Source organism: Zonotrichia albicollis, chromosome 20 (genome assembly GCF_047830755.1).
Source record: "Zonotrichia albicollis isolate bZonAlb1 chromosome 20, bZonAlb1.hap1, whole genome shotgun sequence".
NCBI classification, from domain to species: domain Eukaryota; kingdom Metazoa; phylum Chordata; class Aves; order Passeriformes; family Passerellidae; genus Zonotrichia; species Zonotrichia albicollis.
Window position 1 is genome coordinate 7981870 of NC_133838.1, and position 12419 is coordinate 7994288.

A 12419-nucleotide genomic window follows, 5' to 3' on the forward strand; every position below is an offset into this window, starting at 1 on the left:
AGTGATATGGAACTGGCAGATGAAAACTCTTGCTGGAGATGATCATAAATTAAATAGCACCCACAGCCTCTGAGTTGAAAGGAGGAGGCTCTTGTGTCACAGAGATCAATGTCCATATTTACCTTGTTTTACAATGCTCTGTGAATTGCAGTCCAGAGCACACAAATTTATTTCACAGGAGGTACATGAGGGCTGAGTGATATCTCAGTGCCTCTCCAGTGAAGCTCTTGCAATATTGAGCACAAAGATAAGTTAAAACATGTTATGATTGTATAGAAATACATATTGATATGTCCAAGAAGATAGTTATTTCAATGATATTATAATATCAATATTATCAATTATTTTGATAATATTATAATCAGTTATTTCAATGATATTATAATATAATTTAATATCATATTTATTGAAAACAGAAGAAATAGCTAAATAAATGTCAAAGCATGTGTGTTCACTGCAGCATCCTGCATTTAAATTCCAGTGCAGGTTATTCCTACAACCAGGGAAGAGGATGAGTGTCAGCAAGGAGAAGTCACCATGACAGAAACTGGCAGGACAATGAATGTGGAACATGATCCAGGACAAACCTGAACCTTGCTGTGTGACAGAACTATGGCCATTGAATGGGTTGAAGCAATCCCACCACGCTCACCAATCTAAAAACAGGAGAGTACAAAGGAACAAATGCACAAAGGAACAAAATGCACAAAGGAACAAAATAACAATATGTAAGACTATTTAAGTATATGAAGCCCTATTGAGGAACAGATCACATCTTCACAAACAAACATGCCCAAAAGTCCTCTTCCTGTTTGGTATATGTAATCAGTTTATGAAATGATGGAAATGTTTTTGCAGAACACACTTTATAACATAATATCACAATTCTTACATTGACAATTATGATTTTTTACCACTCTGATATTCTAATGGAAAAGGTACTTTGGTACTGTGAAGATATGATGCTTTGTATTTTCCTGTTAATTCCATAGCAGTTAATGATGGATAGACAATTTCAAATTTTAAACTACCATGGAAACTACTCTGTACCCTGCTTTTCTTTTTTGAGTTCACAACTCCCTCTGCAGTAAACTTGCCAGTCCTTGAACAAATGTTAGAAGAGACAGCTGTAGCTATGGTGCCAATCTTGAAATTATATTGGCAAGCACCCTTGGCATCCTTAAATGCACTCCTTCTGGCTCCATGTGTAGACCTAATTTAGCTGACATTTTTAAGATGTCTGCTCCAGGAAGAGGTGAAACATCCTCTCAAACCAACTGACTTTAATGACACTATTTAATTACCTAGGTTGCAAGAATCAGTAGTGGAGATGTCTGATGTATTCAGACCAACCCTACTCACAGTGTGTGTCAATCCTGTTTATTATTTCCAGCAATTGCCACTCCCCATCCTGGTGTTCTGCAGGTGTCTCAGGTTCTGGCTTCTTTTGCAGCTGGTGAAGGTTGATATGAAAACTCTTGGTTTGAGGAGATGGTGCTCTCACTGGACTGAATATTTTAGCTTTCTGACTGGGAGGAAGATGGCAGCAGTACAAAATAACAAGACACCGACCCGTTTCTTATGTGCTGCAGGCTTCTCAGTGCCTTTGTTACCATGCCTTGACATGGCTGCAGGCTTCTGTGGGGGCTCATGGTGACACCCAGCTGATTCTGGGAACAAGAAACAGCCTGACACACAAACCCCCAAACCCAACAAAACTTACATTGCCATATAGACTGCTGATAATAATATGAGACTAGCAAGCCATGCAGCCCTTCTGTCCACACAAGCATGATTCTGTTTCTTTTTCCCTGCTTGCTGTGAATTTAATACTGTTCCTAAACTCTGTGTGGCTTCTAGCACAACCAAGGCTCCAGCTCTGTCAGGAGCTGTTAGAAATTAATTAAACAAATATTAGGATCTTATAATCACCCTGATCTTCTAAATGCTTAAAATCTGAACACCTGGAATCAGGTAGTAACAGGAGAATCTTCATTTCTAGTTTGCAGAGAGAAGCAAGAACCACTGGCTTAGAAAACAGTGGGCTAATTCAACTCACTAGAGGCAGAGAAGTATTGACTCTGAGTTAGTTGTCTGCCAGTTTGATAAACTGAACAAATGCCAGAACTGGTGCAGAAGAAGCAGCATCCCCAGAAATGATTTTAGTAGGGACATGGATGTATCAGCAGCAGCAAGATCAACTCAGACACCTCACTTAAATTCACCATACAAGCAGAGGGAGTACAGAATAGCAGGAATACCTGAAGAGTCAGTTCAGGGACCATGAACTGGAAGATGGCTCAGATAGGCATTTTTAATAACCACTGAGAAATCTGCTCACTGTAAGTTTGGCTAATCCTTTTTGAATCTCATACCTCTGGTGTTCATGGCATCCTAGAGCCATCCACTTCTCACGTTATCAAGCTGTGCATAAGATGCACGAGATACTTTTATTTGTTTAAAGCTACTACACCCATATGGATCCTCTGTTGTCAGACACACTGAGAGCTTCTGCTGCTTCCCCATATCATTTGTGATTTTATTGTGTTTGTCATCTCTCCTTGCTCATCATCTCTGGTCACACCTGCCCACATTACTTACACCACACTCCCCTGGAACTATGCAGCCTTTCTATCAGTCATTGTGGGGACATCTGGGGGAAAAGCTTTCTACCAGTGGTGCTGGCATCCTGTTTTGGGTTTTGGAAAGCCAGCACCCACGCTTCCAATCCAAGAGATAAGCATTGCAACCATGCCTCAGGCTTTGGTGAGTCCTCATTGAGCAGTAGTGTAAACAAGAGGAAATGCTCACTAAGGAGTGGGAGACACTCCTCAGCCTCCTGTGCCACCAGCTGCCAGCAGCACTGGCACAGTGAGCTGAACTGCTGCTGGAGGGAAAGCACAAGGTGTGAGGTGAAGTCCTGACCCACCAGCATGAGTGATGGAGGGAGGTGACAGAAAACAAACTGAGCTGAGCTGATAAAGGAGGAGAAAGAAGCCCCTCACCAAGGTGGCAACTGAACCAGCTGCTGGGTAGGGAAGAGAGTGAATGGAAACCCAGGAAATGATAAATGTCAAATCTCTGGATCCAAGTGAGAGACAAGCTGCCTGCTCCGTGTCACGCTGCAGCTGGTGGCACAGTGCCCGTGGCAACAAGGGTTGTATTTCAAACCAGGCTGGTATTTCAAAGAAAAAAAGCTTAGTGGTGTGAGGTTAGACACTTGGAAATTTCTGTCCAGGGAAAGGAAATGATGTAGAGGAAAACTAAGGAAGCTCTGGCTGCTCTAAGATAAAGCATATTTTTATTTAATATTTTTAATGATGGGGACTTAGTGCAGTCAGTGGGAGGTGCAGACAAAGTGGAATGAGGGATGTTACAAGGTGAGGAGGCAGCTCCCCTTTTCCCCACATGTCCCCTCAATGCCCAGTGGGTTCCCAGCCTGTCACGTCTCGCTGCCCGCCCGGGAGGCTGGAATTGCTCACCGGCCTCTGACCGCGTCTGCCGGGGACTCAGCCGGGCAAGGGCAGCGCGATGATCACAGAGCACCGGGCAGTCCCCGGTGTTCTTCACCGTGTCCCCGCAGTGCCGGGGCTCTGCTCACCGCTCAGCCACACCGCGAGCAACTTTTCAACTTTTCCCAGTTGGTGTTGAGGGACGTCTCCTGTCTCAGATCCCATCTCGGCATCCCTGGGCTGCAATACCAGAGGTGGAACCAACCACAGCTGGATGGACCACCAAGTCCCAAACTCTCCAAGAGATGGCACTAAAGGGGGGATGCGGCGGGAGATGAGGACAAAACCTCGCTGTGTCACCTGGCACGGGCTTTTAACGAGCCGGGACCGGCACCGCCTGTCCCGACACCAAATCCCCGATGCAGCGGCAGCCCCGGGCCGGGTCCGGAGAAGGGGTTGTCCGGCAGGCTCCGGAGCACGAACCCACCGTGAGATCAGCCACGGTAACTCCTCCGCTGCGCCCATCCCCGACACCAACCGCGCCCAGCTCCGCGCCGGGGCCTTGCGGAAACTTTTTTTTCCCCTCCCTGCCCCGAGCGCCCTCAGCCCCCCCAAAATGGCGGCCGGGGCCTGCCCGCCCTCTCAGGGTCGGGGGGCGGGCGCCGCGGAGCCGCACGGCGGCCGGGCCGGGCCGCCAGCCCCCGCCCGCTCACCGTGACGTCAAGCACCGCCCGGTACCGCGTCCCTCCCCTCATTGTCAGCGCCCGCACCCGCCGCCCGAGCCCCGGAGCCCCTCGCGGGCTGCGGCTGCCCAAGCCCGGGCTGGGAGGGAGCGAAGCCTGGCCGCTCCTGCTGCCCAGGTAGGCAGAGGTGCGCGATGAAGGGGCGGAGGGCGGGGGGTGCCGCAGACCGGCGGGGCGGGGAGGAATTTGAGGCATCCGCTTTGTCTTTGACCGCCGCCGCCGCCTTTCCCGTCCCTTCCCGTGCGGGCGAGCGGCTGCCTCAAGGCCGGGTTGCCCGCGGTGTTGGCGGCGGCGGGGACCCCCCGCGGGAGACCCGGCCCTGAGGCGCCCGCCGGGGCCTCGGCTCCCGCTCGGAAATGGAGCCGCCGTCGGGCTCCTTCCGACGGGACCGGAACAGCCGCTTTCCTGAGCGGAGATCGGCCCCGTCCCCGCCCGGGAAGGGCACGGTCCCGCCGGTCCTCGCTCTAGCGAGCTGCCCGCAAGGAAGTTCCGAGCTCCACTGGCTGCGGCTTGGTTGAGGTTTTGGAGGTTTCCAGGCGCGTAACGCGTTTTCTGTGCATAACCATTTTTTTTTCCTTGCTGCAGCCACATACTCCCTTTCCTGTTGCTTATTTTTCCTGAGTTCCCCCTTCCTTCCCAGCCCGCCCACGTTTATAATATAATTAACAACGTTCTTTTATATATATGCTTTTCTGATGCTCCGACTTTGTTAATTACTTCGTTCTTCTTTGCTCCCCCGTTGTGAGGGAGTTAATTAAGGGAGCATTGTAAAACTTTTTTTTTTTTTGCCTCTTTTGGAAATTTCTGAAACTTCCCTCGTTTGGCTTTGTCAGGTGTCCCATGTGCTGGCATGTGAAGCCAGTGGCACAGCAAACCTTTGCTTGTTGTCCTTGGTGATTGCGCTTTCATTGCCTATCTGCATTTTTTCCCCCTTTGTAATGCCACATCTGAAGCCTTTAAACCAATTAAACGCAAGTTAAAGTTACCATCCCAGTTTGAGTTAGGTGCGGTGGGGTTAGGTGCGTAAATTCTGTTAAGATATTCCACAAAAACCGGGGGAAGGAAAGGAGTGCTCATCGCTGTGGCGTGTGTCGGGGCTGGTGCTTTATCGAGCCTCTCGCCGGGGTGGGTGATGACAGTGGGAAGGGGGGAATTTTACAACCTGGAATGGTCTGTGGCATTCCGCGTTTAGAGGGGGAAAAAATGCAGTAACTTCCCACATGCCTACAGCCTCATGGCAGAGGTATGCATCTGCTGACCTGCGGGACATTGGGGGGAGGCGTCGTTCCCCAGCGTTACAGTCTGTGCGAGGACGGGACCGGCAGCTCCGTGCTCGGCTCGCTTTGTGCAGCCCGTACCAGCTGGCACGCTTCGGCAGGGACAGCGTGCTCTGTGGCTGGTTTGCGGCACTTGCAGGAGTGTAATTCCTCCATTGTATCGGCTCTGCAGCAGTAAGGACCGCACAAAGTCCCTGACACGCCAAGGGACCCCTCCTAGACATGGGACCCTCTCACCAGCGTCGTGCCTGCACTCTTGGAGCTACTCAGTGCTCAGCCCTCTGTAGCCCTGCACGGAGGAGGAGGACATGGAGAGCTGATTGCTGTGTTTCTTTTGGATATGTCTGAAAGTTCCTGGTAGAGGAATGAGTTGGGGTAAAGGGAGTGTGGGAGAGCAGCACAATTCAAGAGTAGTCAGGTTCCCATTAACCAACCCCTGCATCTCCCGATCTGAGGAGTTCTTCACCCTCAGCTTCCTCATAATAATATGAAATAATAAAGTTTCTGCACTCCAGTACAGGCCAATCTGACCGATGTTGACTTCCTAAGAAGCAGAAATAAGTTACAGGAGTGTAGACTTTTTGCCAGCCTTCTGGCTGTCTCTGTGTTCTGAAAATTGCCTAACTGAGAGGAAGTTACAGATTTTCTTTATTTAATATGAGGCTAGGAATCATAGGCAAAAATAACTCGTGTTAAAAAAAGAGAACTCTCAAATGTGGCTGTTACAAGAAATGATGATATTTAAAAGCCCAGTATGCCTTGCAATCTAGGCCACATTATTTTGTATTGGTGATTACATCTTTGAGCATAACCTTACCAGAATATTGTACCCAGGGACTCTGAGGCTGTGCATGTTCTCCATTGCCTTCCTTCCCACCCTGGGCTGCAGTTGGTGTGGAACCAGAGGCCTCTTTCCTCATGGGAATTTTTCATAAATGAGTGAAATGACAAAGAAGGACAATTTTGATACAATTGTTACACTAAAATGAAGCATATAATATCTTTAGGAGGTCGTTTTTCTTGGAAGATTCCCATGAGGGTGATGATTTGTAGCAGTGATATGTTTTATACTAAATAGTAGACTGCAGATCATGGGAGCCTTTAAAATGTGTTGGAATGGAGAACCTTTGTTGTGATGGTTGTGGCATGGTTACATACATCTTCACACCTCTAAGGCCTGCTGTACAGATTTTTGCCTTGGGTAATGCTTGTATTTGCACACTTGAAGTAGAAAGAATGAATGTTTTCAAATACTTGGTGGCAGCTGATGAGCAGGTGTTGCTTGCCAGCACTTCTTGCACTCCCAAAGCTGGACAAACCAAAGCTTTGTCCTTCCATAGTGTTGTTTTCTCTGCTTTCAATGTGCTGAATTTTTGGAGTGCTTTAGTCTTGCTTTAGTCTTTTAACTTGATCTCCTCCTCCCTGGTAGGCACCAAAGGTGTGATTAATCTCCCTGCCCAAGCTCATCTGTTTGCCAGGGTAACAGGGCTGGCAGCCTTCTCCTGGTGGTGACTGCAGCCACTCCCTGCACACACTGTGAGCAGTCACATCTCTCTGGATTTGAGGGTTTACAGCTGGTGACTGAATCAGTTTGGTGGAAAAGCCACAAACCATTTGCCCTTAACTGTCCAGATTTAGGAGCCTTCATAACCACCCTGACTGAGCAGGCATGCCAGGCATGCCATTCCTGTGAAGTCGGTGAGGTTTGGCTGGATTCAGCAGCCCGAAAACCAGTGTTTTTGAAATGATCCAATATAAAGTGTGGCATTGGATGTCAGCCATCAGAATGTGGCCATTTGGGCCTTAATGCTTTTGTGTCTTAGGTTTTGGCAGCGACGTTCCCCTGCTGAGGCCCTAATCTGGGCAGATAAGGGTTTGTAAGATGCCTCAGCCCTGTGTGCTTTAACCCTCACCAGGGTGGAGTAGGATATGCAGGTGCAGCACTCAGCTTTACCTGAGCGTGACAGCAGCACGCATGCAAGTGTGAATGCTGTGCACAGGCAGGTTCTGTTTCCTTTTCTGGAAAAGAAAGCTGAGAATATTTTTGTTGTGCAGAGAATGTAACGTTTTGTGTTCCTGAACATTTGAATTTCACATAGAAACACAGTTAAAGGTGAATGTGCTCTGTGAGTGATGGGCTGAAAGGAGAAGGGGATGTTTAGAAAAAGGAGAGTTTTAATGTTGTATTTAGCACTCAGCCCGCTCTGCAGCCTTGTCAGCCCTTAGGATCCACCCCAATAACCCCAGGAATGAAATATATCACTTCCTTGCTTAGGAACAAAGTTGCCAATGCACAGGTATAAAGTATAAGAACACTTGAGCTGGTAAATTTATTTCTGTGTGTCTGTGGGCAGATGAGAGTGGCTGCTTGCTCTTGTCAAGCTGGAGGAGAGATGGGTTCTCACATCCTCTCCAGCCTTGGATCTGGGAAGAGCTGCATCAGTGCAGGTGGGCACTGTGCCTGCAGGAGGTGGGTTTGCCTTCCCCCTTGTCCTCTTTTCTCCTCCAAGTGCCTTTTCTAGCCCCACCCCAGCTGACAAAAACTCCATGTAGCTGTGTTCAGAGAGTTGATCTGGGTGAAAATTAACCATCAGCCTCCCCCAATCCCTTTAGCCCTGCCTGATTCCCAGCCTGGCTGCAGGGCTGCTTTACTCTGGCCAGGGGAGGGGAGCACCAGGCTAGAAAAAGGCAGGCAAAGTGCAGAGCCACCTGAAAATAACTATAAAACTTAAGTTTGGGGATCTGGTCCAAAGTTTGTGAGGTCACTTGTGCAGTAATAGCATCCCTTGAACATTTAAGCATTGCTGTGTTGACAAGAGCAAGCAGCCACTGTCATCTGCCCACAGACACACAGAAATAAATTTACAGCTTCTGTGTTCTTACACTTTATACCTGTGCATTGGCAACTTTGTTCCTAAGCAAGGAAGTGATATATTTCATTCCTGGGGTTATTGGGAGGGATCCTAAGGGCTGACAAGGCTGCAGAGTGGGCTGACTGCTAAATACAACATTAAAACTCTCCTTTTTCTAAACACCTCACCACCATGCTTTCACAGTGAGTTTGGATGTGCTACCTTTGCAGAATTCCTGCTCACACAAAGTGCTACCCAGGTTTGGGCAGAGGAGTAGAGACATCATATTAAGAGGACTTCAGTGGAAAATTTTCTACATTAAGTCCCAATCTTTTTGGCCCTGTTTGTCAGAGCTTCATTGAATTGAGCAAACCTAAATGTCCTCCTCACAAAATAACTTCAGAGTCCTGTCATCTGGGCTCTGAGCAGCTTTACTGAACACGGGCCAGCAAAGTGCACCGGTCCCACGTGTGTAAATACTTTGTGTGAGCTGGAAACTTCTGTGTGGCTGCTCGTTGGCCTGCTGCAGTGTGATATCTGTCCTGCTGCCCTGCCCTGTGTGCCAGGGCTGCCCACTGCCCTCCCCGGGCTGCAGGCCTGGTTCCACGCTTCCTTCTCTGCTTCTGAGTGCCCCAGGATGAAGAAATGGGGGACATGCACTGTCAGGTGTGGATAATTCCTCATCCCTCCTTGCTGTCTGCCCTGCTTTGTGGGGAATGTGGTGGTTGAGCTGCTTCAAGTCACAAAGGGGAAAGTGTAAGCTTTAAGGATTTTTAATCAGTACTGGGTGGACAAGCCCCTGCATGTAAACATTTATAGTTCTGAATTTACTTAGCTAATTGGTTTTTAAGTCATAGTTTGACCTGCTGTACTGCCCAGGCCATAGTATCAAACCTTACTTAGTATTGAATTAACTCATTAACTCAGCCAGTTTTGAGGTTTGTGATTTCAACTTGCAAACTTGATGCCTGGAGGAGGGGGAGGGGGTGTTGATCTAAATAAGATTTTTTTGCCACAAAAACCCCTGTGTGTGTTTGTGATTGTTTGGCTCAGAAGCAGCAGGACTGATTTCATTCAGACCCTTTGCAAACAGTGTTGTGGCCATCCTTGATTGTGCTCTGCATGCCTCTGAGAAAGCAGAGCAGCAGGAGATGAGAACCAAGGCTTCTTTACCCTGGTAGGATTCAGCTTTGGTGGTTAATATTACAAAACCACTGGAGCTTGGGGCTCATGTGTCAGGCTGTGCAGTAGGAAAGCATCTGTGGCTGTGGGCAGGTGATGTGAGAGGGCTGCCTGACCTGTGCCGTGTGGGGCAGCTGAGGAAGGTGCAGTCTGGTGACACACATCACCTGTGCTCCAGACAGCAGCTCTCCCACTCTGGGACCAGTGGGCAATGTCTGTCAGGTCATCCCAGTGAGTGCTCCGTGTCCCCTGAGGGAGCAGGGGACAGCAGATCCTCCCAGTGAGTGCTCCATGTCCCCTGAGGGAGCAGGGGACAGCAGGGACCCTGCACTGGAGGTGCCAGGGTAGGTAAAGGGGGTGTGGGAGCAAAGGAGGGAGCAGGTTGCTGTGTGACATGGCAGGGCCTGTGCTCCTGCTCCTCGTGTGAGTGTTGCAGTGTTCTAATTGACCTCTAAAAATGGAAGCTTCATCCTAAGCTGAAAATGTCTTTCTGCATGACTGCTCACGATGAAGGTAAGCTCAAGCGACTCTTTAATTAGCTCAGGAATGTTTCTCTTTACCTCGAATGTACCTCTCTTTACCTTCCTTTTCACATTTTCCCCTGCTGCTGCATGCAATGCAGGGCTTGCAGAAGGGCAGCTCTGGGCTGTGCAGCAAGGGTGGTTGTGCCAGGGGGGTTCTGAGGGTTGGTGTCGTCAGCCCTGCCACCCTGCTGCATGCAGCACAGCTCTGCACGATGGGAGTGACAGCTTTTGCTGCAGTGCTGCACCCTCCCTACGTGTTGCAGCAAAATCTGTCAGCCACATTCATTCTCAGGATTGCATTCATTAAAATTGCTTCCAAAAGCATTAGCTGGCTCGTAAGGTTCAGCACTGCTTTGTGTCTTCCCCACTGGATTGATTTGAAAATCACAGGATGTGTTTCTGAGGCTGCAGAGGCTCCAAGGTTGTGCTGATCATCTGATTCCACTGCAGCACTTTCTGCTCTTGTGCCTTTGAGGTGCCTGTGCCTCACGTGGGAGTGCAGTGGGTTACCTTAAAGGGAAAATCTGATGAAACTTCTTCAAGAACTTGTTGTTACATGTGATATCTTAGTGGAATTTACTGGAATAGAATGGAGATTCCTGACCTAGGATCTGGAACAGAGCTGCAAACACATTAATTTCTCAGGTAGTGTGAATCATTTGGAAATATGTCTGTTTTTACTGGAAAACAATAATTCCTGGATGATAATAAATAACTAGTAGTTATGCTTTGTGGTGAGAATTTGAACTTGGAGCAATTGAGAATTCCTAATGAAGTCTCTCACTCTTCTGTCTGCATCCTATTCTGTATAGCTGCTCTTCAGGATTGTTTTTAATGTTGTTGAGTATGACTAATGTCCTTGCATAAAGGCATCCTGTGTAATGTGGGTGTTGTTTCTGTGTGAGTTTTGGCTGTTAATATATTGTAAACTGCCTGCATGTGCTCTAAAATTCTCTGAATGTTACCTTTTATGCACTGGGCAGAGCATGGGAGCAAGAAGCCCAGTTTGGAATAGATATTTTCCTTTTGTTTTTAGCCAGTGTCAGAGGGGCTGTGAAGGGAGCAGTATCAGCGGTGCTTTGGGGAAGCTGTGAGATTGTGTGTGAAGGTGACTGCAGGAACAATGCTGCAATGGAGGTGGGCAGCTCCTTTCCAGCCCTGGTGGGAGGCTGGGGAGGCTCTGTGGGGTGAACTCTGCAGAGCACAGAGCACAAACAGAGCTGGGCTGAGGCTGCCTGGAGGTGCAGGCAGAGAGAAGCAGGGAAGCAGCCGTGCCCTGCTCAGTGCCAGCTGGCACTCCCTGGGTCTGGGTCACCTGCCCCTCATTTCCCTCCTCTCCTATGGCCAGCCCCATTCTCTGCTGCCTTTCTCTGGCTGCCTTACACCAGGAGCACTCTCCCAAGTCCTCACACACATCTCCATTCACTTTTCCTCAGCTGCCTACGCCTTGAGCTGATTTGCAAAGCTGGGTGGGTTCTCTCTTTTTTTTTTTTTTCCTTTTTTCTTATTTTAATAATCTCTGCCCTGTGTGCCTCTAGTGACTGCTGCAGCTGCTGGGTTTGTGGCTGAGAGTTCAGCACAGTCCTTGCTGTGGAGCCCAGCTGTGTGTGAGCTGGTGGGGCACACAGAGCATCTCTCTCTGCAAAAGCAGGAGTGGCAGCAGCAAGCTGGACAGGCTCAGCACAGCAGTGGCAGCATGGCACTGAGTGCCTGTGAGGCAGATCAAGAGAAGATTTTTCTTTCCTGCTCAGTACTGGTGAGATGCTGTCTGAAGTGTCATGAGGTTCAGATGGACATTTCTCTAGATCAGGTTGCCTAAATCTCCATCCAGTTTGACCTTGGACACTTGCAGGGATGGGGCATCCACAGCTCTTTTGGGCAACTTGTGCCAGTGACTCACCACCTTCACAGGGCAGAATTTCTTCCTAATATCCAATCTTAACCTCCTCTCTTAGTTTGAAACCAGTGCCCACACCCCATCACCACAATGCATGGTAAAAAGTCTGTGTCTTTCTTATAAACCCTCTTTAGATATTGAAAGGCTCCCCAGAGTCTCCTCTTTTCCAGACTGAGCAACCCCAACTCTCTCAGTCCTTCTTCACAAAATTATTACAGTCCTTGACTCTTTTTTGTGGCCTCTTGTGAGCCCACTGCAGTCTTTCTGAGGACACCAGAACTCCAGATGTAGTGCTGCAGGTGGGGTCTCATGAGAGCAGAGTGGGGAAATCACTTCCCTTGACTTGCTGGCCATAATTTTTTTGATGCAGCCAAGGACCATTGTTGGCTTTCTAGGCTACAAGTACACATTTCTGGGTCATATCCAATTTTTTGCCGAACACCCCCAAGTCTGTCTCTGCAGGGCTGCTCTCAATCCATTCATACACCAGTC

The 12419-nt window shown here is 48.6% G+C and overlaps 1 protein-coding gene across 4 annotated transcripts in view; it reads left to right on the forward strand.

Moving 5' to 3' along the window:
• The first annotated feature begins 4152 nt into the window (after positions 1-4152).
• Positions 4153-12419, forward strand: part of LUZP1 (leucine zipper protein 1) — a 33497-nt gene continuing 25230 nt past the window's right edge. Inside the window, exon 1 of one of the 4 annotated variants that reach the window (XM_074555725.1) lies at positions 4153-4312. The gene's annotated coding sequence lies outside the window, so the exon portion shown is untranslated. Of the gene's footprint in view, positions 4323-9446; positions 10020-10144; positions 10676-12419 lie in introns of those variants that run through there. The other 3 variants (XM_074555727.1, XM_074555728.1, XM_074555726.1) reach the window with 3 other exon arrangements.